General features: G+C 37.5%; 1 long non-coding RNA gene across 13 annotated transcripts in view; it reads left to right on the top strand.

Moving 5' to 3' along the window:
- Nucleotides 1–25,372, top strand: part of LOC143663041 (uncharacterized) — a 286,695-nt gene that overhangs the window by 219,219 nt on the left and 42,104 nt on the right. For 8 of the 13 annotated variants that reach the window (XR_013165731.1, XR_013165734.1, XR_013165730.1 and 5 more), the window contains 2 exons: nt 279–372; nt 2,579–2,781. This is a non-coding gene — a long non-coding RNA (uncharacterized LOC143663041). Of the gene's footprint in view, nt 1–278; nt 373–2,578; nt 2,782–7,896; nt 8,802–25,372 lie in introns of those variants that run through there. The other 5 variants (XR_013165728.1, XR_013165733.1, XR_013165732.1 and 2 more) reach the window with 2 other exon arrangements.

Below are 25,372 nucleotides of genomic sequence, written 5' to 3'. Positions count from 1 at the left end.
CTGCCTCTAGCATAACTGTCTTAAAAATGAATAATTTCATTTTCCCAGTAGGTATGGTGAGTCTGTTTCAATAATTTGGTATCTTTTTCCAGAAGATGAAAGTGGGCAGACTGACTCACCTGAAAGTTTTTAGACTTATCTGCAAATGGAGGAGTGTTTGTGGATCTTTCTGAAAATAATAGCACACTATATTCCAGGCACTGTCCTAATGAGTACCTGTGTTAACTCATTGGATGCTCATGACAGTCCAGTGAGATGTGCCTTGTTATCACCCACAGTTGAGAGGAGGAAAATGCAGCACAGAGAGGTCACACAATTGACCACAAGCATGCAACGGACACAGAACATCCAACTGGGCTTCTTCAGGGCCAGGTATGGGCAACTACAAGGAGGAGGACATTCATTTAGCAAGGTCAAAAGGGAAGCAGAAGGGAAAAAGTCTGAGTTGAGACCTGAAGAATGGGGAAGGGTTGGAAAATGAGTACTTCAATTGGAAAGAGCAAGTGCACAGGCCCAAAATGGGAAAGAACTGTCACTTTCAAGGATAGCAAAGGAGTTATGAAGGCCTGAGGATGATGTCCAAATAGATGGAGGCATGGGGATTACAATCCAGCCCGTGTGGCCTCAAGGCCTTCACATAAACCACTCTGCTATTCTGGTCTCTCAATCTTATTGAGTTCTGTAGGAACACCAAGTAAGGTGCGAACAGGGAACTGCCTGTTGATTTTGCATTCTGGAGACCTTTGCAAGAGTAATATGCACAGAGTGGTGGTTGGCACTAACCAGATGGAGAAGGTGGGAAGAGCAAGTGGCAGTTTGGAAAGAGCAGACAGCAAGTGTAAGCAATTTTTTCAAAAAGGCTTTTAATGAGAAGGCTGGAGGAGAATGTGGGGTTACAGAGGGCTTGTGAATGGAGAAAAAAATAAAACCCATGTGAATGCTGATAGGATTGATCTAGGAGAGCAGGAAGAGTCATGGCACACAAGAGAGAGAGACTGATTATGTCTAGAAACATTAGAGTGAAAAGAGATTAATGGACATCTAGGAGCTGGAGATAGATGTTCCATCCCGTTTATCTAGTTTCCATATTGTGCCTATCCCTCTCTTGGATGAAGGTACACACCATCCACATATACTATATATGTTCCTCTTATTGTCAGTGGTTTTATTTTTTTTCCAAATCCCAGGGATTGATTCTTTCCTTTGTGATGATTAAATTATATAATCAGTCAATTAATTTGCTATCTCATTCTCTCAACAAATATGTTTGGCTATCTTTTATGTGCCAGGTACTATGCCAGATTATGTGGTAGAGAAATGGATAATATAAGGCATTTGATGCCTGCTCCCAAGAAGCCCTCACTCTTACCTGATAAGAAACAACTTTCTATAGCACACGTGCTAGAGTTGCTCAATATATAGAAGCAGTTCTGTTATCTGTGGGATTGTAAAGAGACAGATATGCAAATAGAGTCAGAGTTATTATCCTTTTCCAGAGCTTTTTCCTTTATCTACTTCCTCTTTTTCTTTACCTTTTCCTTTCTTGAGTATTCATTTTTAGATAATCATATAGATGAAGATGGATAGATAGATAGATAGATAGATAGATAGATAGATAGATAGATAGAATATGATCTGCTGAAAACTTTTATCTGGAATATGCAACAGATTTCTACAAAGCAAAACAAGATATTTTCTAATTAAAAATGGGCAAATGAGTTGGACAGATGCCTCACAGAAGAGGGCATACAAATTACCAATGAACACATTTAAATGTTGCTCAGCATTATTAGTTATTAGAGAACCACAAATTATAACCACAAAGAAACACCAGTGTAAGATAACTTAAATTAGGATAACTGTCAAAAAAAGTTGGTGAGGATGTGTAGCAGCTGGAAACTCATACACTACCCAGGGAGTGTAAAATGCTACAACTAATTTGGAACACTGTTTGGCAGTTGAAAACACATCTATCCAAAGACCCACTAATTTCCACTCCTTGATATTTATCCCCCCAAAATGAAAGTATATGTCTATGTGAAAACATTACAAGAATGTTTATAACAGCTTTAACCATAATAGCCCCAACTAAAATGTCTATCAACACTTCGATGGATCAACAAACTATGGTATAATCATACAAAGTAACACTATTCCTCAATAAAGAGAAACTACTTACGCACATAATATCATGGATGCATTGCAAAAGCATTAATGCTAAGCAAAAGAAGCCAGGCCCAAAGGAGTATATACTGTATGATTCAATTTACATGAATGCAAAACTAATCTATGGTGATAAATATTAGAACGGCGTTTGCCTTTAGGGATTGGGACTTGAGTGGAATGGTACAGGATAAGTTTCCGATGTAAATGGCCTAAATCTTGATTTAGATGGTATGGCATGGGTATCAAACTTGCCCAAGCTCCTCAAATTTACACTCACTGTGGTAGACAGAATTTTAAGATAGTTCCCATGAACTCACTCCCCTGGTGTTCCTCCCATGTTGCATTATATGGCAAAAGGGGGATTATTTAGGTGGCCCTAATCCATTCACACTAATAGCAGAATTTTCTCCAGTTGATTACAGAGGACAACTGAGAGAGCTTTGAATCAGGTGAAGACTTCAATGCAACCTTGCTGCCTTGGCGATGGAGGGGGTCATGTGGCTAAGAGCGCAAGAGTCCTCTGGAAGTTGAGAGCAGACCCTGGCTGACAGTCAGCCAGGCAATGGGGACTTCACTGTAGTAGTCCTACTACTACAAGGACTGCCTTTTATCATTGTAAGTATATTTTAAAAATATTTTGTTTGTTTTTTGATATTTAAAAATTACTTTTTGCATTAATATATTCATGTACCCTGGAGACAATCTGCTATCAATTCAGTTTATAGTTTCCCTTCTTTCCCATCATATACATGGGTCATATTATTCTTATGGGTTATATATAACACATTACATTGATTTACATGTTGATTCCACAAACGTTTACTAGTCCCTATTCTCAGCCAGTAGCTGTGGCTGAAGATGGAGAGAAAGTGGTTAAAGATAAAAGAGATCCATATATGACTTTAGAGAGCTGTTATAAATTGGAATTCTTTTCAGAGCTGCGCTATCTTTCAAATGCTTCAGTGAATATCATTCACATCCAACTCTGTCCATGCGCATATATGATTTAAATGAAATTTGTGTGCGTTTATTTACAGTGTAGCAACCTCTTTCTAGATTCATTCATACAATGGTAGTCTGTTAGCACCCCCTTTACAACCACACCTGTCATATCCCATTTTATATTCCCTGCACCCAGCACAGAGCCCCATGCATAACAGACATCCAATGACATTTGTTGAATGAATGCTGTCTCCCTTTAATCGTCATAAAAAAAGCATTGAGGAAGATGGGAAAACATAGAGACACGCGTGTGCTCAGATGTGCTTTATCCCACGTATCAGCTCCATCTCATTGACAGCAGCTGAGTGTAGCTTGGTCGCGGAAGGATCCTGGATCCACAAGTTGCATATGCAAACCGCTGGCGCCAATGGCGAAGAGCTGGCGCTAATGGAGAAGAGCTGGCGCTAATGTGAACCATCTTGCGCATGTGCCTCGGGGAAAGCACCCAGGCACCGACACCCAGGCGTGGGCACCCAGGCGCGGGACCCAGGCGCAGGCATGGGGGCGCTTGCCATTTCTGCTAGGTGCAGAACCAAGTTCATAGTCTTTAATTCTCCCAACCTGGAAGGCAAGTGTTTTCTTTGCCGTTTTACAATGAGTAAATTAAGGCCAAAGAATTTAAATATTTTACTGGAGGGTAGTTAAAGGTAGAGTATAGGTTTTAACTGGCGTCAGTGCCTTTTTATGGTACAACTGATTTAACTTGAATTCTTCTAATATTGAGAACTTTGTTAGTTCCACATTTTTTATTGATTAAATCACAGTGCCAAAGAAAGCAGAAGCAACAGAAGCAGGATTGACCCCTAGAGATCAACAGGATTTAGCTGTTTTCAAATGATTTTTTGCAGGGGCAGGCTTCAGGAATCGAACCCGGGTCTCTGGCACGACAGACGAGAACTCTGCATGCTGAGCCACCGTGGCCCGTCCTCAAATGATTTTTATTAGTAAAATCTTTTTGTAGATAAGACTTTGCCAGAACTACAAATAAATATATGGAAATCAGAGTTGCTCTGCTTAAAGAGGACAAAGCCTTCATCATCACCCATCACAGCCCTGGAGACACCTCCAAAAACCCAGGATTCCATGGTACAGAGCTTACAAACCGCTGACCTAGCTCATCCTCCTTATTCAGTTGAGAAGCTAAGACCCAGACCAGCAGACATTAATTTCTGAAGGTGACAAAGTTAATTAGTGGCAGGGCCAGGAGGGGAGTGCTGGCCTCTTGATTCCCAATCCAATGCAGTTTCTATTATGCAGGTGTTGAAATATTTTTTTTTTAAATCATCTCTGACTTTGAGGCACCAGACTCCTCTGGAACACAACCGAATTATGTGGGGCACATAAGGTTTCCTGAAAATCCCAAAGAAAACAAAGAGAAATTGGAAAAGCACTGTGGGATTGACTGCAAAGAATTGAAATTCTTCTCAGTTAAATGTCGAGCAGAAAAGGCCCAAGACAAGCACAGTTCTGCAAAGAGGAGAAATGAAAAGTCAAGTCAGAAAGCTTTAAAGATGTCGATAATCTGCTGAGAAGACTTAGTTCCAGGAGAAAAGAAAAGCTATGGTCACTGAGCACCTACCAGAGTTTGGTAGAAGTGTCAATGCCCAGTCTGGCTCTGACTCAAACGGGTGTGTGTTTGATGAATATTTCAAAGGTTCCTACAGTGTTCAAGGACTTTAGAGGTCAATGCAGCCCAGCCACTGCTTAATTCAGGAATCTTCTCCACAGCAACTAATGCTCACTTAGGCAGCTGACTTCCATGCTTTATAGGACAGTTCTGAATACTAGAAAAACAATACATATATAGAGCTAGAAAGGAAAATGTTATATATCAATACTTCTTGTGAACTTTAATTCACCTCATTTAATTCTTCCATCAAGCCATTGAGTAACCATTTAATATATGAGAAAAGTGAAGCTCAGAAAAATTAGACAGTTGGCCCCATGATGCACAACTAGTAATGACAGAACTGGAATTTGAACCCAATTCTGAAAACCTATAGTCTTTCTACTGCATTTCAGAGACAGTTAGTTTGCATCAGTGTTCCTCTTATCCTTTCCTTCCTTCGAAAACAGCTGGAATGTATTTTCCAAACTCTCTTAACTTATCTCAGGTGAGCCAAGAAAACTGATTCCTGGTCAACAAAATGTAAGCAAAAGTGATAGGAGTCATGTCTAGTCCTGGTCCTGTCCCCTTTCACTGGAGGAAGAGAGAAAACACTAAGGATCTTGAAGACGACAAAGGCACATGGTAGAAGGAGCTCGGGTCCTTGAATGACTGTAAGGAACTAAGCCTTTCCCTCAAGCCACATTTCATCCTGCGGCTCACTGAACTTAGTCTCATAATACAAACAACTCAGTGTTTCACATTGTGACTGCTGAGTAAAGACCAAGGAGATGTGTAAAGAAAGCCTCCTTTAGCTCCTTCAATCACATATCAGGAAGCAGTTCTAAAGCCACACTTCCCATTTTTCTGGGGCTATTCAAGCCAGCCCTGTGGCATTGCCCTCCAAGCTAGAAGTATCTCATCAGCTGAGCTGATGCATAATTATGGCAGAGCCATGCATCTGGATTCCACTCCCACTTTGCTATAACTGGCATAAAACTGAAGAGGAGGATATGCTACTCCATCCAGATCTCCTGTCCCCTTTGAAATGCTTATTCTTTTAAGGTGCTGGGAGTGTTCGCTTTTGAGTTTCCACCCAGAGGTGGCTCTCAGGTGAAGTAAGACAAATCACACAAGATCATCCAACGACTGGCCCATTGCTGGGCTATAAATGTTCAGCCCCCGATCCTATTTCAGAAAAATTCTGAAGAGATATTCCAATGCCAGAGCTGCCAGTGGAGTTGGCTGAGACATTTTTGCCCTGTATTACATCTCATTATCTCCCTCTTCTCAGTCCTGGCAAAAACATCAGAAGCATCTAGGGGTTTTGAATGATTATATATTCCTAAAAACATGGCCTTTTGATAGTTGAGTGGTAATTTTCTCTAAGAAGTAGTGAGATGATGGTGGGATCCATGCACTCTGAATGGCAGGTTAGGGATAGAAGAGCAGCCCAACTTAAAAGTCCTAGAAAAAATGTTGTGGGTTGTAACTGGACTGTTCAAAACTTTGTGAAATCTCATAAATTTCGTGAATTGAAGGTTACTTCCTGTAAGCCACCTATGTTCCAGGCAAGTAGGCCGAAATAGAAATTCAGTTTAGCCAAAAAAACTGAGAAAAATGTGTTATCGTAGTATACATTTTCTAATTTAGAAATTAAGTTTACTACAGAAATTAAGTTTAAGCAACAGAGTAAAAATCACCAACTGAAAGTGTACAGCTCAGTGGATTTCTACAAACTTAACATACCTGTATATTCTCTGTTCAAATCAAGAATACTAAACAAGAGCAGACATCTTTTCTGACCCCCACCACCCACGCTAGTAAATATTGTCCTGGCTTTTATCATTGTTGATCAGTTTTGCCTGTTCTGTGTCCAACTTCTTTCAGCATGCTTTATGTCTGTGAGCATTATCTGTATTATTCATGTTGAATTACTTCTGTTGGGCAGTTTCCTTGCCCTTGCTGCATAATATTCCATTGTGAGAATATAATTTTTCTTCTTATCTATAATATTGTTGATGGGCATTTAGATTATTTATAGTTTTTCCTAGCACAATTAAGCAAGTGACTTTGAATCATTCTTTCAAAAACACCACAATTCTCTTTGGGTTTCTGCAATTGCTAGGCCAGCAATTGCTTAGTCCTAAGTAATGTGCCATACACTTACCTGTAGATTTCCTTATAAATACAAATTTTATATGCAATTTTTGTCATTTTAAGAAAATATATTTGAGTAATAAATTCTAATTTTGGCACAATAATAGAAGAGTAAAAATTATTCATGAGTTCATATCAGTAAGTACTTAAATATTTTTGAGTTCCTTAATATATTCTATAATTGAGTAAACTATGTTATATTAAAAGATCTTCCATAGGTGTCTGTGTGTGTATACTTATTCATTAATATAAGACTTGTGTCTTATATTAAGTACAATATCCTTTGAGCTCAAATATTTTCTTTTAAGTCACAATATTTGCTTAGGAAATACTCAAACCAGGATATATCATACCTTCTAGCTACCAAAGTTTGTTGTACCTCTTTGAAGTAACTCTCCAATAAGTGACTAAGTTATTAAAATGAATAATTCTAAAATAATGTGGCATATAGGAAAAAGAGCATGGATTCCAGAATTAGAGAGCTTGCTTTCTAATTCTTTTAGTACCTCTCTCAGACACTAGATTCCATAGGTAGGCAATAAGAAAATGCGATTCCCCTATTCAAAGTTTTGTTTCAAGAATTAAATGAGACAAGTATGTAAAATACTAGGTATACTTTGTGGCATTTGGGTGGTCATCATTAAATGGTCTCTTAATATGCTACTTATTACTGCATATGAATAAATAATAGTAATGAAATATCCTGAGAGATAGATGTTATCCAAAGGGGATTTTGAAGAGGATAACCTGACCTCAGTCTTGAAGAGAGGGAAGTAAGGGGGGAATCTAATTGGAGGATCGGTGAAGATTATCTGGATGCAACCATAAGTGCTCAATTCTGCTATAAGCTGACACAATTCAGCCCCAACTCTATGGTCACATGTCAACTTAATCTACCTGGAAATTATAGTGACTTTTTAATGTCATCAAAAGTTATAACTCTTTGCTTCTGCTTTCTCCAGGTTCTTGACACGTAATTATTGAAGAAGTCCCTCTGCAGCCTCATGTCTTCCCTAATTTTGGAGCCAGAGGCAAGATATACCTTCATATTTTCTGCCCCTTTGAAATCAAAATCATGTTCATTTCACAGTCGAATGGAAAAGCCAGTCCTTGACATGGCTATTTATTGGGCTCTCAGTGAATTCTTTTATTACCTCCAGTTCCAAGGCATATGGCATAAAAGGTATGCACAGGACTCCATTGTGGTATGACCCACAGAACTGTTTCTCTCTACATTTCCTGATAACTTTTCATTTATTCTGCCTAATATTCCGTGTTTCATGTACTTTCCTTTTCCCCAACATTTTACCCAGGCTACAAAGAAAGCACTAAGTGCCATCTTCTCTTAACCAAGACACTAATACCTTCTCAGGTTTGGGTCTCTCTCTCCTCTTGTCTCCTCATTCCTGCCTCATGCGTCTCTGCTCTGGGAAGTCCAGTTATTCCATACAGCTCTTCAAAACATGCCCAATGGCAAATGTTTCAGAACTGCTTACATTTCCCCTGAGTTGTTCAGCCTACCTACCCCAATTTTTCCTGGTAGAGTCATGTTTAGATTTATGTGGGGACCACTGCTCCATCTTAAATAATGTGGAACTTGTGACCCCCTTATTCCTCTTCTCTTTCATCAGGATTATCTACCTCTTCTCTGAGTCATGTCCTGCATCTTGTGCATACTGTCAATCAATGTTCATTTCACCCTAGTGTGGGTACTCCTCTGTAGCAATTTTTTCTATGTTGAAAGTATGAGTACACACTGCACCACTTGCAATATAAATTCCTCTTGTGATGGCTTTATTTACGACTGTTGACTTGCTCACTTATTAAAAACAAAAGTTTTCCTTGAGGTGGAGATTAAAGAAGGAATTTACCCCTACATTTTTCTTGACTGAGTCTATTTCTCTCCATCTCCATGTTTCCGCAAGCTACCATTATTACCTTGGACTGGAGCCATTTTCTTCACACTTGTCCACCCACATCCACTTGTAGCCAGGATAGTATTTTCCAAGCACAAATCTCATTATTTCACACCCAGGTCTTCCCCACCTTAGCATGGCTTAGGTCCTTCCTGGCCTGTAAAGACTAGAATATCTGGATAGTCTTTTAAAGAATAAATAAGGAAAGAACAAAGGCCCAATATGATGGGTGTGTGAAACCAAACCAAGCCTTAAAAGAAAAGATACTTTGAATCCAAGTAAAAGAGGACAGAATCTGCTGTAGCTGAGAGAAAAGCCCTATTAGCTAACTCTGAGGGCAGGGATATCCCAAAGTATGGAACCAGCTATAGTCAAGAAAGCTTTGAAAGTCAAAATCATGCCAACAGGCGATTCTATAGAGATTGGGAAATCTCGTGACTTGATGCCTGTGTCGTTAATTACTGAACTCTAATTGCTTAACTCCCAGTTACCCTAGTGAAACATAGAATTTTAGCTCTGGGCATGGATGTGACAATGCCTGAAAATAAACAAGAAAGTTGATTAGAGTAAATTTGCTAAAAAAATCTACCCTACCAGGACAAACTATAGAAAGTGGAAAAATAGCAGTGTTGACAAATAGAGGATTCATTTCTGGAATAAATAGTCACCCCTAATCAGCAAGTATTACAGTTGGTTGCTAATATGTCCACCCATCAATCCATCCATCTATCCAGTCTGAAGGACCAGCTCCCAGAAAATTGGTTAGACAGGGTTGGGTACTGGCCCATAGATTGGGGTTTGCCCCAAAGTTTTGAGTGAAAAACATAGATGTTCCAAAATGGACTAAGCAAGAGGAGTCACATTTAAAAGCCAGAGGCTGAATGAAACCCCAATTCCAAGAAGACTGAATGCAGCACAGATGATGATACCTCACAGGAAATGTGTCTAGACACTCATGGGTGTCTGCAGACATATGTGGTTGTGTTGGTTATTTTGGCTTCTATTTATGGGCTATCATGAAGGGGGTTCAATTGCCTTAAAAGTGAAGTGCCGAAATGGATCTATCTGTTCATCCACCATTTGGCCATCCACCCACTTTTTCACATATTCAACCCCATGTAGGGTAGCAAGTTGCACAGAAAGGTGTGGATGAGGGGTGGGGTGGGGCAGAGCCAAATGACTATTTACCCAGCCATGTTGACTTATAATGATGCACCAAAACTTAGAAAGGCCCAAATAGCTTGGGCTATTACGTTAGTGCTGTTCCTACCTTCTGCTGTCTAAAATTATTTTCCAGAAGTGGAAGATTTTTTTTCTTGGTCATTAGACAGCCCATTTTGTGTAATTCAGTAATATGATTTTTTTTACCTGTGAGAAGAGTGGAATTAATACTAAAATGTATCTCATAGAGCTACTCTGAATATCAAATAAAATAAAATATGTAAAGAACTATTATTTTATGAATATCTATAGATAAACAGTGACATATTTAAAGACTACTATCATAAATGGTATTTTAAATGATTCTCCCAAAAGACTTACAAATACAGTGTATTTTTTCTCATTTCATAGATTAGAAAACATCTGACAGTGTTTCTCATACTTCCTAAATTGAGTTCCTTCGTCATGCCTGAGATTATTCATCTCTCTGTGAGTTCAACCTACAACATAATGCCTTCTAGATGGCTCTCTAATCTGCCCCTCATCTACTTCTTGTCTGCCTCTGCCCTGGTTCAGTCTCAACATTCAGACTCATCTCTCTTCTGCATTGTTGGCACGCTCACCTAACAAGACTCCCTCCTGCCGATCTATTTCCCTCTAGTGCACTCAGAGCCATCTTGTCAAAATTAAGTTTGGCCATGTCATTTTTAAAACCTTCAATGACTCACCATCTCAAATAGAATCAAGCTCTTAAACCTTTGTTTTGTTCACAAGGCTGTTTGCAGGCAGTGTTTGTCTTCAGCCTGCTCTCTAACTGTTGGATCTTTAAGCCTCCCCACACTGAGGAGTGTGAATTTCTTTAATTGCTGGACCTGCTTCATTCATTTTTAATTATTTTCATCTTTTAAACCGTATATGCAGGTGGATACAAAATATCCTGGTGTCTGTTCTCAGTGTATTTTAACTCAATATTAGGGGAAAGACTTGTGGTAAATCTACGATGCAAGAAGTATCATAAGAGAAGGGCATATATTATACCACGTCATAGGATAACCTTAGCTATTTTTCCTATATCCCAAATTAACTCCATCGACCACTATGTTAACCAAATTATCTTAAAAAAATAAAATGGATAAAATAAAAGATTAATGGTAATATTTGACACTGTGCTGAAAATTTTTCCTGAATTATATATTTTTTTAGTTCTTACTACAACCTGTGAGGATGCTTTTATAATTTTATTCACAGATTAGAAAACTGGAGTTCAAAATATGTTAAGTAACTTTGCTAAGATCACCCAGCTGTTATGTATCAAGTTGGGATTTAAATTTAAATTGACCTGTGTCTACAGTGAAACAATTTAGCACTGATTCTCACTCATAGGGGTTTCCTAATTGCTTGAGAAGCTTTCTTGTGTTATTCCTGGGCTCCCTTATAATGACACATACCTTCTGTCTCTAGGCCAACCTCACCAAATCCAGTCTATCTGCGAAAGGTGATTATTTGAATTTCTAGGGGACTTTTACAAAACTCTTCAGGCGATTCTGCAAGATCTCCTCCACGTTTTATTCTGCATTCTACATTTCAGTAGCAATTGTTTAAACATTTTGCTGGGCTTGGTTTAATAGATATTTGGGTAAAGAATGTAAGAACAATTATTTTGGTGAATGATAGATTGTAAGACCTGACAAGGGTCAGCATATTCCATGCTTCTCCCTGTTTTAAGGACTTAGGTGCTGTTACCTCTGCCTGGGATACTCCCTCCCCTATCATCAGCCAACTCTTATCACTTATTGGGTCTTAGCTCAAATCCTTCCCCGACACAGCTTTGGTTTTGGCCTTCTATTTATGTGACTCAAAAGACCCTCATATTTTTTTCACAGCCCTTATACAACTGTAAACTAAATACTTATTTAGTGATTTCTTGTTCATTATCTGCCTCTTTCACCAGACTGAAATCTCCACAATGTCAGGAGTTTGTCTTGTTAGCTGCAGTTTTCTCAGTGCTTGTCACAGTGGCAGAAATACAGTAGGTGCTCATTACTTGTTGAGCAAATGAATTTCAAGAAGTTTAGAGTCAACAGTTGTAATGTTCCGCTCAATAAATGTCCCTGCATGAGTGGCTATCAAAGTTGAAATAAAGAATATGAAAATACTAGGAATTTGGTGGTATAGAGAAAGAAGGGCTTGTTGGCGACATGTCTTTGCACCCTATTAAAGAGAATTTGCATTTTTTTATTAAACAAAAATTTAATAAATCCTGTACCAGGGACTTTCTACAAACTCAAATATGTGGATAGAGAACATTGCTGAATTGAGAGTATGAGTTATTCCTAGATACAGCCTAACACGGCACATGGCCTCTAAGAAGTCAAAGAAGTTCTAATTTGGAGGTTTTTGAGGTGAAATTGGTAGATGCAAAGGTTAGAGTTGTTTCTTAATAACAGTGATTGTGTATGTGGCTGTCATGTTTTACAATTACACATCACTTTTTCAATCAGTGATCCTCTTGATCCTTTGGTTAAGATGTGATGAGTTCCTTTGGCATGTTCCTCTGGAAAATGAAGTGCTGTTAATGCTCAGCCATGAGCCATTTATGTGAGGGCTGAGATTATTACACATGGGGCCAGGAGGACCATTTGACTAGTGCACAATACTAGAAGGTTTTAATTTTTTATTAAAGAAAATATCTCCAAATGAAAGTCACCATTTTTTTTGGAGGCGGGGGGGAATGTATGGTCTGGAAATCAAACTCGGGTCTCCGGAATGTAAGGCGAGCATTCTACCACTGAACCACCCGTGCACCCTTGGAAGTCACTACATTTTATGAGTGTGTGTTAAAAGTGAAAAATTCAGTAAAAATATATCTGATTTTTTCATCATACGGTATTGCTATTTCTTCACATTTTAATATCCTGGAAGCCTCCAAAATTGGGCAAACCTGAGTTTCCTGAGAGGCCCTGTGTGTGAACAACACCTTCTTGCCAGCCACCCTCCACAATCCCAGTATAAATTGAGGGAAAAGGACAAGTTCTAAAGGCACAGACTAGCTAAGCCCATGCTAAGCTGAGACCAGCAAGGCCTGAGCTGCTACTTCCAGGCTTCCAGACTGTGCCCTATTTTAAAATCCTGGCTGCAATGCTTCTGAACTCTGTAACTCTCTGCAAATTATTTCACCTCTCTGGGTCTCAATTTCTCTATCTGTAGAATGGCAATAAAAATACCCGTTCCACAATTCTGAAATCTGAAAAGATTTTCTCCATCTGTTTGGAGCCAAAACTCCTTTGGTTACAAAACCCATCCTGAATTGGCATGCAAGTAAGTCATCATTTATCACAATGTCTTAATAGTCACAATTTTAGAAATTAGACATTTTAATGTGTTCATGCTAGGGATGGTATATGGTAGGTGTCATATGCTCTGTGTTGTCTTTTTAGAGCTAAAAACTTCTGAATCTCGATATACAGCAGCTCAGGAATCTCATGTGAAGGGTGATACATATGCTACTGTGTGGTTGACCTGTGGAGCTGCCGAGGTTGTATATACAATATCCCTGGTTCACGGTGATCACTCAGCAGGAGGCAGTTCTATGCATAAAATATTCTTGCGCTCTCACCCCACTGAACTCTAGCACCCCTGCCTCTCCTGGTTGGCAAGCATCTGGTCATCCACCTTTGCTGTTCAAGGGTCCATTCTCCTTTAGCAAAGGGTGTCTTAGCTGGAGATGGTCTGAAACCCAGGGTCTTTCTTCCTCAGCTCCAACTGCCTCTGCCGGACCAGGGCAATTTCTGAACCCTGTCACTACCCCACAGAACTCTCGCCATTGTTGTTTCAGTAAGGATTCCCATGCCAGCCTTTGAATTTTGCCATGGATAATTTAAATGGAAGAGGTCAGAGTGGAGAAATATTAACAAACTTATGTCCTTATAAAAATGAGTATTAGATTTGGTTAACACTAGCTCATCTTAGTAGGTAGGTGATCCTTTCATCTATTAATTCATTCACTTAGTTAGTCTTTTGTTTATGAATTTTGTTATTCATTCATTCTTTTCTTCCTTTAGAAATTTAATAAATGCAACTAATGTTTTGTTTAGTGGTCTTTATTAATTATATTTATAAGATGACCCCGTGGAATGAACAGAGAAAAATACATTGAACTAATTAAGTTTATTAGTTTCTTTTTATTTTTGTTGAATGTACATGGGTGAAATAAATATTTTAACTTTTAAAGACCATTCTGTAAGTACATTATGTGGGGCAGAAGTAATCAAATACATTATTAGGAACTAGCAGGCCATGAAGTTCGTGTTTTATATATTTTGTCTCTTTTGATTCTCTGCATGTTCTGAAAAGTTAAGATGTTCATCAACAAGGTATTTGGGTCCTGGTTGCCAGCCAGTTTCAAATCTAGGTTAGCCTGACTCAGTAGTCCCTGTGGACTTCTAATTATATCCCACTTCCCCCCAGGAAGGACCCATAACAGAAGGGTCAGTGACAAGGGAAAAGATCTGTGCTCTTGTCACAACTTTACTAAGGGTCAGTCAGAATAACTTTTAGAATAGAAAGGTTGTCTCAGTGTCAGGCAGAGAGCAAGCTTTGGGAACTCAGCATATGTGTGTAATTGAAAACTGTGTCCTGAACACCTGGATTTTAGTACCTAGTGCAAATATGTGTTCTTTGAATAAATGATTGATGATAATATCAGCAATTGATAGTTTCAGAGAGGGAAGAAGGAGGAGGAGGAGAAGGAAGAAGAAGAAAAACAAATGGGAGGAGGAGGAGAAATAAAAATGGAAAGAATATAAAGAAAGGAAGGAACAAAGGAAGTATAGATCTGGGACTCATTGAAACAAGGTTATTGCCCTGGCAATTGGGTTCTACACATTACTCCATGAAACATCCTCACTGAGTCGCTGATGATAGTTGTGCTGCCAAACCCAATGGAGAAGGGTTTATGCACAGTCTCTGGAATCAAATTCTCTACATTTGTCCTGCAATAGCTTTGTGGCTATGGCAGACAGATCCTAGTAACCCCTGCCTTCTGATGTCCATGTCTTTATATAATCCCCTCCTCTTGAGTGTGTGTGGAACCTGTGAATTGTTTTTAATCAACAAAATATTGCAAAGGTAATGGGGTGTCATTCCCATGTTAATATTACTTATTATTTATTCTAAATGAATCTTTTATCAGATTCATTTAGACACTCTCCTTGGTAGCTTTTTGAAGTAAGCCTCCATGTTGAGGGGGCTTATGTGGAAGGAAACTACAAGTAGCCTCTAGGAACTGTGTGTGGGCTTCTTAAGAGCTGAGTGTCTTCTACGAGCTGTAAGTTCTGGGACTGCCTGCAGCCAACCGCCAGCAAGGAGCTGGGAACCTCCGTTCTGCAGGCACAAGGAGCTAAATTTTGTCAGTACCTGAGTGAGCTTGGAGGTTGCTCTCTCCTAAGAGACCTAAGTTCGAATTCAACTTTGGACTTTTATTATTTGTGTGACCTTGGACAAGCTGTTTAACTTTTCTAAGCTTCTCTTTCCTTATGGAAAAATGAAGACCCTGATATATCCATATTAACGAATTTTGAGATCTGACAGCATATGTGGATGGCAGAATCTCAATGCATCATACTTATATTTGTGTCAGTCCCCAACTAGTGGTGGGATTCATTTTCAGATTTCCCAGAACCGCATCTAGCTTTGTTTCCACAGCTGAACATTTGGCTTAACTCATCATTTATTTGACTCAGTTCTGTCATTTACCTGGTAAAGTCTGAGACCTTTTGGTGGGTGAATTCCAGAGGGAGAATCTGATACAGTATGGGAAATATAGGGATATTTTAAATTCAGCATTAATTATCTAATATAAGTATTTTCATTTTCATTTCCTATGGCCCACACTTCAGCATATATGTGAAATTTCTTAGTTATAATTATAGTCAATTGATCACATGCTTTTTTTCTTTTCTTCTTTACAACATAAACCTGATGTATAAGGGGGGGTGATATTGAGAGTGCAAAATGTTACAATTCTAGTCTATTCTACTAACCACTCATTTATATGTTTTGTATAGAGATAAAGACACAATTGATCTTCACATAACAAACAAGTAAGCTTTTCCCCCATGGTTCACCCAAAGTGCCTTAGAAAGATTTATAACCATTTTCTAAAATTCACACTTTGCTTTTACAGTTTCAAAGGACAGAACCTGCAGTCAGAGCCTATAGCACATTGTCCTTCTCTGTACTCACTGAGCAGTACTATGACCTACAAAAGCCCTCCATACAACTTTGCATTTGCATGACTTCTCTTTGTGAGGTATTTGAGTATATTTGTGAAAATATTCATGAGCTAGTCCAAAGTATAATAAACTGTGACTAGTGTCACAATAAATAATTTGTATTTAAGAAATGATTCAAAGAGCCAGAAAAAAGTGAGGGACAGAGAAAGTAGCAGAGCAATAATTAAAATACCTATTTTCTTTGTTGCATTACACAAAGGGCAATCTGAATGATTAGGGGTCGTGTCCATTTTATTTCTAATTTCATCCCTGGTTTCAGGGAATGTAACCTTAGGGTGAACTATACCAGTGGGACAAATATTTTTGTGGTACTTTCATTCTGAATGTACATTTGTGTGAGTGTGATAGTAGGAGTTTGGTTTTTTAATGTCTTTTCCATTATTCCCTCTTTGTTGGGAAACAATAAGGAGATAAGGTAGGAGATGGATTAGTATTTAACCTTCCACTGCAAAAACAACTATTGCAGCTTCCACATTTGAGTTTATTTCCTCTGCTTCCAGCTGAATGTCTTTGCTGTGTTAGAATAGCTGCAATCAGCACAAAGGGCAAAGACTTTCATACCTGGAGTAGAGTTTTTGGTAGAGGTATATCTAAACCACTGTGGTTCGCCTTAGCCCATCCAGTCAGGTTAATGAATACACATAATAATAATAATAGGCAGGATTTATTAAAGGCTTCTTATACATCAAGAATTGTAATAAGAATCTCAGTTTCCTGGACAGTTATTCATGATAACTATTCAACACAGAATGCAGTTGAATATACCGAGCTTGGAGATGTTAAATAACTTGTACAATGTCACACAGCCAAGGAGGGTAAATGCATGACCCAGTTTCTTTTTTTTGGATTCCAGACATATCATCAAATTACTCTGTCTCCTATTGATTGAGAAAGGAGTTTCCCAATCCCACAGCAGGGGCACATAAGAGGAAATTTTTGATAAACCTAAAGTTGTTAGATTGTGATCTAATTATTCAGGGGGAATGGAAAAATGTTACTGAGGGAAAGGTAGGCATTTTGTCTGAGCAATACTACTCACAGTGGTGAATCTAAGCCCATTTAAAAATGAATAAATAAATAATTGATAATTGAAAATTCAACAACAGAACGAAGAGGAATATGTCTTCATGGAACATATAAGATGATGCTTGATATTTCTTGATAGTTTCCAGAGGTAGATGTCATGGCAGAGTTGAGGGAGATTTTAAAGGCTTCCCTTTAAAGGCTTCCCTTTAAAATGGTTTTATGGGGTAGAAAACAGAGCTTAGAAAAAGACACCTGTGTTCCAGATGGACTCAAGGGAGTCTGCTGCTGCTCTCTCTATGCATAAAGAGGCTGCACTTTAAAGACTGCAGGAGGCATTTTGTAAGTAATAATCTTGGTGCTTCAGCCTTCCCGAACCTTAAAGAGTGTTCAATCCACACGGCTTCTCCCAACACTTGAGAGCAGCAATGCTTCTATTTGCCATGGTGTTCTACAGTGCCTTGCCATAAAAATCAATTTATACTAAGACTCAGGCATCTCTGGGCTTGATGGAGGGCCAATGGTGAGTCCTACTAGGAGTCTGCATAGAGGAGGGATCTGAGAGCTTCATGGATTTAAGGGAAGAGAATTGCAAAGATGGAGTATAAGGACAGAGAGGAAGTAGAAGTGAGGTCAATAAGGATGGTGAATTGGAACAAAGAAGGATGGGGACTCCCATGACTCCGTCCACCCCTGCTCACTCCCATCGCCCCCCTCCTCCACCATTCTCACATTCCAGGGACTTTTGGTATGTGAAAATGAAGTGGTAAACATAAAAGGCCAATTGCACTAATATCTCTGTTAGTCTTAAGTAGTGCAAACTATACTTAAGTGTGAGAGGTAAGCGCCCCACGAATCTGGACCAAGAGAAAGAAATTGTTGAATGTCTCCTACAATAGTGAAGCACAGAATTGGCATGGAATAGACCTCAGGAATCTTGAAGGCACTTGGCAGCAGTTGTGAAGGCAAAGATAGCTGAATTACCAACAATTCCTCAGGTGAGTAAAGACAAGGAAATTGTTGTGTTTCTAAAACCATGTGTGTGTGCAGTTGTTTTTAAACCTCTGTGCTAGAAGCCTCCAGAAAATATGATGTCATGTGAACTGTTAGACCATTTTTAGATATAATTGCAATTATATTAGTCAATAAATTAACGATCATTCAGTGCTGCCTGCTAGCTTTGTAAAATAACTAGCTAAAACAAGATGTTGGAGGTTGAGTTGTGATTCAGAGAAGCATCTTCTGGAGGGGAGGGGAGTGCTCCAAAAGTAAGTGCTATAATAGACTAGAGTTAGCACCAGATAGCACCTTTGGAAGATAGCCTACTGTTTGTCTAAGAATCTGTGAGTTTGGCAATTAAAAATAAAATAATTTCTTGCCAATAAGATGCTCTTTTCTGAAATTAAGTTAGGTCACTTCCTATCTCCTCCTTCAGTGTGAAAGATGAGTTGACTGTCTTTTCTGGACGTCTTTCTTGATTTCTCTTCTGTGCTGTTGTCAATTCTGAAACTTAGTTCTCATTTATGACTCTATCACTGATAACATCTGCACTGGATTCTTTGTGTCTCATATTATAGCTCCTAAATGTTGACTTGGCTTTTGTTTGATTTTACCTACAGTTCAGCTACAATGATAACCCTTAAACCACCGTGTTTTAGTTTCCTACACTTTTCAAATGGTTTAGTCAAACAATGGTAATTATTTGCTTCAAGTTTGAGGCTGAAAAAGTCCAAATCAATATATCATCAAGGCAATGATTTCTTCCTGAAGACTACAGCATTTTGGGGAAGGTTGGTGGTGATACTTGGTCCTCAACTTGTCACATGGCAAGGCAAATGGCTCTGTCTACTGGTCTTTCTCTTCTTTTCTGTGTTCTGTTGATATTCAGCTTCTGGCTGCTCTCTCTGTGGCTTTTTGTCTGAATTCAGTTTACTTATAAAGGACTTCAGTGACAGGATTAAGGCCCATCCTGATTGCACTAGGCCACATCTTAACCAAAGTGACCTCATCAAAAGTCCACTGTACAGTAGGGTTCACAACCACAGGAATGGATTAGATTTAAGAATAGACAGAAACCAAGTCAGTGTGAGAGAAACTGAAAAGGTCGTGGGTGAAGTTATTGAAGTTATCTCAAGTGAAATACTTTAGGCCTATCTATTTATCTACAGTAACCAAGGTGTTTTACCCCAGAGAATTATCCACCTCACTGATATATATAATACTTGCCCATAATGCCATACCCTTTTGATGAACAAGTGTCATTGTTATTAGCCAAAGAAAAAAGAATTCCAATTGTGCCTGAAACCTTCAGTTTTCCCATATATACAACTGATACTGTTGTTTATCAATAAGCTGAAAAAAACCACAATCAAAAAAGCAGTATTAATAGTCATAGTAAAAATAGGAGTTTGATTTCCAGTGAACCATAGAACACTTTAAGGAAGACTAAAGAGAAATCTCTAACAGAGATTTCAAGGAACTCATATTTCACTTCCAAGTCTCCCAGCTCTGCCAATAATTCTCAGTCCATTTCAACTTATTTCCCCAACTACTACAGTTCTACAGTCTATAAAAGCACTCTTTACTCTCTTGTCTAATATCCATAAGGAATTGATTTATGTCTCAGCAAATTAGATGGGGTTGGCATCTGGCTTATTGTGGGCTTCCTCTTTTTCTAGGGTCATGTGAAACATCTGGCAGATCTCTTTTAAAAGGGAAACTTTAAATACATGGCTACATAGGCCATTAATAGCTCTGAAAGGGAGGTTATAAAATTTCCTCTTTCCTGATCATCACTCCACAGGCTGTACATATCTTTCCATGCTAAGCAAAGAGCTTTAAAAAAAAAACAAAAATAAAAACAAAAACCACACACACACACAAAATAGGCTAAAAAAAAAGCATTCCTCCAAATATCAAGGGTCCTTTAGAGGTTGGATTGAGTCTTCACAAAGAAGATGGGTCAAGATCATTCTTTCTTGAGAATGATCAGAGGGAAGAGGAGGTGCTATAGAGGCTGTTAAATCTGGATGAACTAAAACAATCCTATAACATAATTTGTTTTACTAACGCAGGATCTAAGCACATAGACACTGTAGTACATGCACAACATTCAGGTTAAATAAAAGTTTGAAAATAGAGATGTTTCAGATATTGTAATGGAGATTACAAATCCTATTTTTTTTTAAATTGGCTTGTAGTTCTCCATGTTGTCTTTTTACCCTAGTGGCATGAAACTTCCAATTATTTCAGCATGCTTATCCCCCTGCTATAATATATGCTCTAAATATTTATTTCTAGGGGAGACTTTTTGTTTTTCTAACATCCCCTTTGGTACACTGTCAAGTCAAAATGATTGTCTCTCTAGCCATCTCTTTGATCCACAGGCTCTCCTGTGCCTCTATGTTCCCTTCAGTGAGTGCTGAAGCACTTAGCTTTCTCTGTATACTTGACATAAGAAGGACACTTCCAAACCATTTTGATATGTAGACTTGTTTCTTTTTTGCATTCTCAGCTCAAAGTGGATCAGTACCTTTCCCTAAAACTTCTTTCCTAAATTAAAAAATATATAATATATAATTTTATTATATTATATATTTATTATATTATATTATAAAATACAATATTTTACTATGACATTTCCAGCATTCATTCTATAAACAAACCATCTCCTCTTCCTCACTGGCCCACAACACCTGTAGTTCAGGATATTTTTGCTTAATTATATCATGCCTGCTCCATGTAAGTTAGATTTTCCCCAATATTGATTAAATGTATGTTCCTACAAATGCTTCACATATGTATGTGCTTCATAGTTTATCAAGAGGATTAAAACACTTTCACTTTTTTGACCAATAACAAAGCAGTATGTGTATTCTCATCAACATGCACCAATCCTACAAGGTGAGTGGAACTGATATTATCACCCCAACAGCACATGGCAGGGAAAATGAAGAGAGCTAACATTTCTTAGGTTTTATCTCTATGTAAGGTATGCCCTCACACACACCTCCCATGTACTGAAAAAATTTCCATGCCCACCCATTTGGTATTTTTCTCAAAAGTCAATTGACAATATATGTATGTCATGGTTGGGTTCGTGTGTCAACTTGGTCAAGTGGCGGTACCTGCTTGTCTGATTGGGCAAGTGCTGGCCTGTCTGTTGCAATGAGAACATTTCATAGAATTAAATCATGATCATGTTGGCTACATCCACAGCTGATTCCATTTGTAATCAGCAAAAGGGGAGTGTCTTTTGCAATAAGTAATGCTGTATCTGATCACTGGAAGCCTTTTAAGGAGGATTCAGAAGAGACAGGCTCTTCCTGTTTTGGTTGGTGAGCCTCTCCTGTGGAGTCCGTCCAGACCCTCCATCATAATTGTCGGCTTCACAGCCTGCCCTGCAGATTTTGGACTCTGCCTTCCCATGGTCACGTGAGACACTTTTATAAATTTTTTATTTGCGAGTGTTCCCTGTTGATTCTGTTTCTCTAGAGAACCCTAATTAATACAATGTATGAATCTATTTGTAGAATCTCCATTCTATTCCATTGATCTACTTGTCCATACTGATGCCAACACTACACTGTCTTTATTATTGTTGCTCTATATTAATACTGAAAATTAGGTGGTATCTTACTCTTCTTTCTTCAAAATTGTTTTGTTTTTTTTTTTTTTTTGGTAACATGAATTACCTTTTCATATTTTAGAATCATCTTGCCAGTTCTTACAAGTATATCTGTGGTTTTTTGAGTGTGATTGCATTAAATCCGTAGATCAATTTGAAAAGAACTGACAGCCAAACAAAGTTGATTCTTTCAGTATACTAATGTAGCATTTATCTTCACTATTTTTTTTTTTTGGCATGGGCAGGCTCTGGGAATCGAACCCAGGTCTCTGACATGGCAGCCCTTTGCCATGTTGCCCGCCCTATTTTCAATAGTTTTATTAGCAATGATTTTTTTTTTAATTTTAGTACATAGCACTTGCAAATATTTTGTTAAATTTATCTCTAAATATCCCATATATTTGTGATAATGTTCTCAATTCTAAATATTGATAGCTATTTTATAAAGCAAAATTAAGCATTATTATTAAGTAAACATTATTAATTGTATCATGTGACAGTATTAAAATCACTCATTACATCTACTAACTCTTTTGTAGACTCCTTTGCATTTTCTACATACAGAGTTATGGTTTTTGCAAATAATGTTGGTTAACCTTTTTCTAATTTGCATGACTTTTATTTCTTTTTCTTGCCTTATTTCACTGGTTAGTATTGAAGGAAAATTATGTGTACATACATATTACCTAGTTCTTGATGTTAAAGGTATGGCTTAGTTTTCCAAGGCTGCTATGACAAATATCACAATTCTTAGGTTTAAACATTGGGAATTTATTGCCTCGCAGTTTGGGAGGCTAGAGGTCCAACATCAAGGAATCAGCAGGAAATGTTTTCTCCAGAATATGTAACATTCTGGTGGTGACTCAATCTCTGCCTTTTTCACGTAATGATTTGTCTCTGTCTCCTCCTCTGGTTTCTATTTATATGTCCAATTTCTTTTGCAGTCCATATTGGATTAAGGCCCACTCTCATTCAGTTTGGCCAAACTTTAATAACACCTTCAAAGATCTTATTTACAAATGGGTTCATAACCACAGAGCTGGGGATTAGGACTGGAGCATGTCTTTCTGGGGGACAGAATTCAATGAAATGGGAAATCATTCAGTCTCTCAACATTACATACGTTAGCCAGAGTCTTTTCAGTAGATAATGTTTATAAGTGAGGAAGTTCTTTCCTATTCTTAATCTTATGTTTTATTTTTCCTTTTAATCATCTAGAGCTGTATCTACATTGATTTAGATGATCATGTGATTTTCCTTTTATTCTGTTATTATCGTGAATTAATTTTTTTAAATGTTAAGCTACCTTACACTTATGGGATAAACCAAAGCCAATCATGTTTCATTGTCTTTTTATATATTGCTGGATTCATTTTCTTAATACTTGTAAGTATGTTTGAGTCTATTTTAATAAGGGGTATAAGTCTGTAGTTTTCCTTTGGTGAGAGCTTTGTCAGGTTCTGGTATCAATATAATGCTGGTATCATAAACATAAAGAGATGAGAAATCTTCTCTCCTCCTCAGGCTTTTCAAAGTATGTGTAGAATTTACCCCTGAAGCAGTCTGGGACTGGAGACTTCTTTATGTGAAATTTTAGTATTATTAATCCAATTTATTTAATCAAAATAGGGACATTCATATTTTTTATTCCTTCTTGAGTCAGCTATGGTAATTTGTGTCTTTCAAGGAATGTATTCTTTTATCAGTGTTGTTTACTGGTATAAATTTCATTATATTCTTTTAGTATCATTTAAATTCAGAAGGAGTTGCAATAATGTGCTTTTCTCTCTTAATACTGGTAATTGTTTTTTTCTCTCCCTTTGTCTTGATTAGTCTAGCCAGAATTCAATCATTTATTGACTTTCCTATAAAACAGCTTTTGGTATCAATGGTTTTTCTCTATTGTTTCTCAGTTTTTTTTTAAATTTCATTGATTCTCCCTTTTATCCTTATTCTTTTCCTGCTATTTTAAGTTTCATTTTATCTACTTTTTTAGTTTCCTGTGATGGAAATTTGGCAATTGATTCTGGACTTTTGTTGTTTTCTAATATATGCATTTCTAAATATTGCTTTAGGTCAATTATTATAGTAATTTTAATTTTTTGTTCTTTATTTTAAAATATTTTAAAATTTTGCTTTGATTTCTTCTTTGAACCATAGGCTATTTAGAAGCCTGTTGTTTAATTGTCAAATATTAGATGTTTCTAGGAACATTTTTTCTTAAATTTATTTCTAAACTAATTCCATTACATACTCAATCTTTAGAAATTTTAAAAGATAAATGTTCATTGAGACTAAATGTAATGCTCTGTTGAATACATGTCACTAAGTTCAAAAATTAATTTTTGTAGGAGACCTCTATGGTTGGCAGGAATATGTTTTATATATTGGATAGGAAAAAAATCCAAGTGCTTATGAAATCACCATAACTATCCTGTTTCATTTTGCCAGACAAAATTATCAGCATTTGTTAAACTTCAGTAATTGGAATTTTGCTTTTAATAAATTATTGTTAATTAAATCTAAACTATGACACTTGGAAATTTAGAGCTGACAAAGAAATATTATCTGCAGTATGGTGCCTTGATAATATTACAAATTATCAAGTGAGTAATATTTCCCCTACTTTTATGTTCATAAAATTTACCAGTGAGTTTGAGTCCCATTTATAGCACTTACCAGCTCAACAATCTTGAGAAGGTTATTTTACACTTTCTGCACCTTAGTTTTCTCTTCTATATAATGGTGATAATAATGGTTCAAATATATAGACATGTGAAGTTGAAATGAATGAGTAAATGTAAAGCATTTACAGTGGATTCTGGTACAGAGTATTATTATTATTAAGGCTAATCCCTTCACCTGTGTTCTGATGCTCTTGTCTTCTTTTTTCTCTTCTACATCATTCTTTCTGTCTTCAGTGCCTTTATCCCTTCTTTAATTTACCTTTCAGCAAAAAGATAATCGTACATGCCTAGTACCTAAGGAAAATAAATAATAAATGGAATAGGGTACAATTTGCTCCTTTGATCATGTGTTTTCAGCCAACATCCCAGTCTCTTTTTTTTCCCAGGGTGTAATTAACATCCTATGGTTATGAATTTTTGTTTCCTTCCTAACCTTAACCTCACGCTCAATTAATCCAGAATATTCAGGTCCTATGTTCTTAGACTCAAATGTGTTCCCTTTTGGTTGTTCACAAGTTTTCTAATTTGTAAAATGGCCATATTAATATGTCAAATTTGTCTCCCTTTTATATGTAAAGGAGATTAAATGAGCTAATGGAGAAATACTCTGAGATGTCCTATATCCATTGCCTTTCAATTCATCCAGTACTGGCCCTCACTTTGCCTTCCAGAACCTCATGCTGTGTCTTTCCTATAAGTTTTGTCCATGCTCTTTCACCTACCTGGGATGA

The sequence above is a fragment of the Tamandua tetradactyla genome, chromosome 19 (assembly GCF_023851605.1).
Source record: "Tamandua tetradactyla isolate mTamTet1 chromosome 19, mTamTet1.pri, whole genome shotgun sequence".
In the NCBI taxonomy this organism is placed as follows: Eukaryota; Metazoa; Chordata; class Mammalia; order Pilosa; family Myrmecophagidae; genus Tamandua; species Tamandua tetradactyla.
Note: the sequence above shows the minus strand (reverse complement) of the source record. Positions and strands in the feature narration are given on the sequence as shown.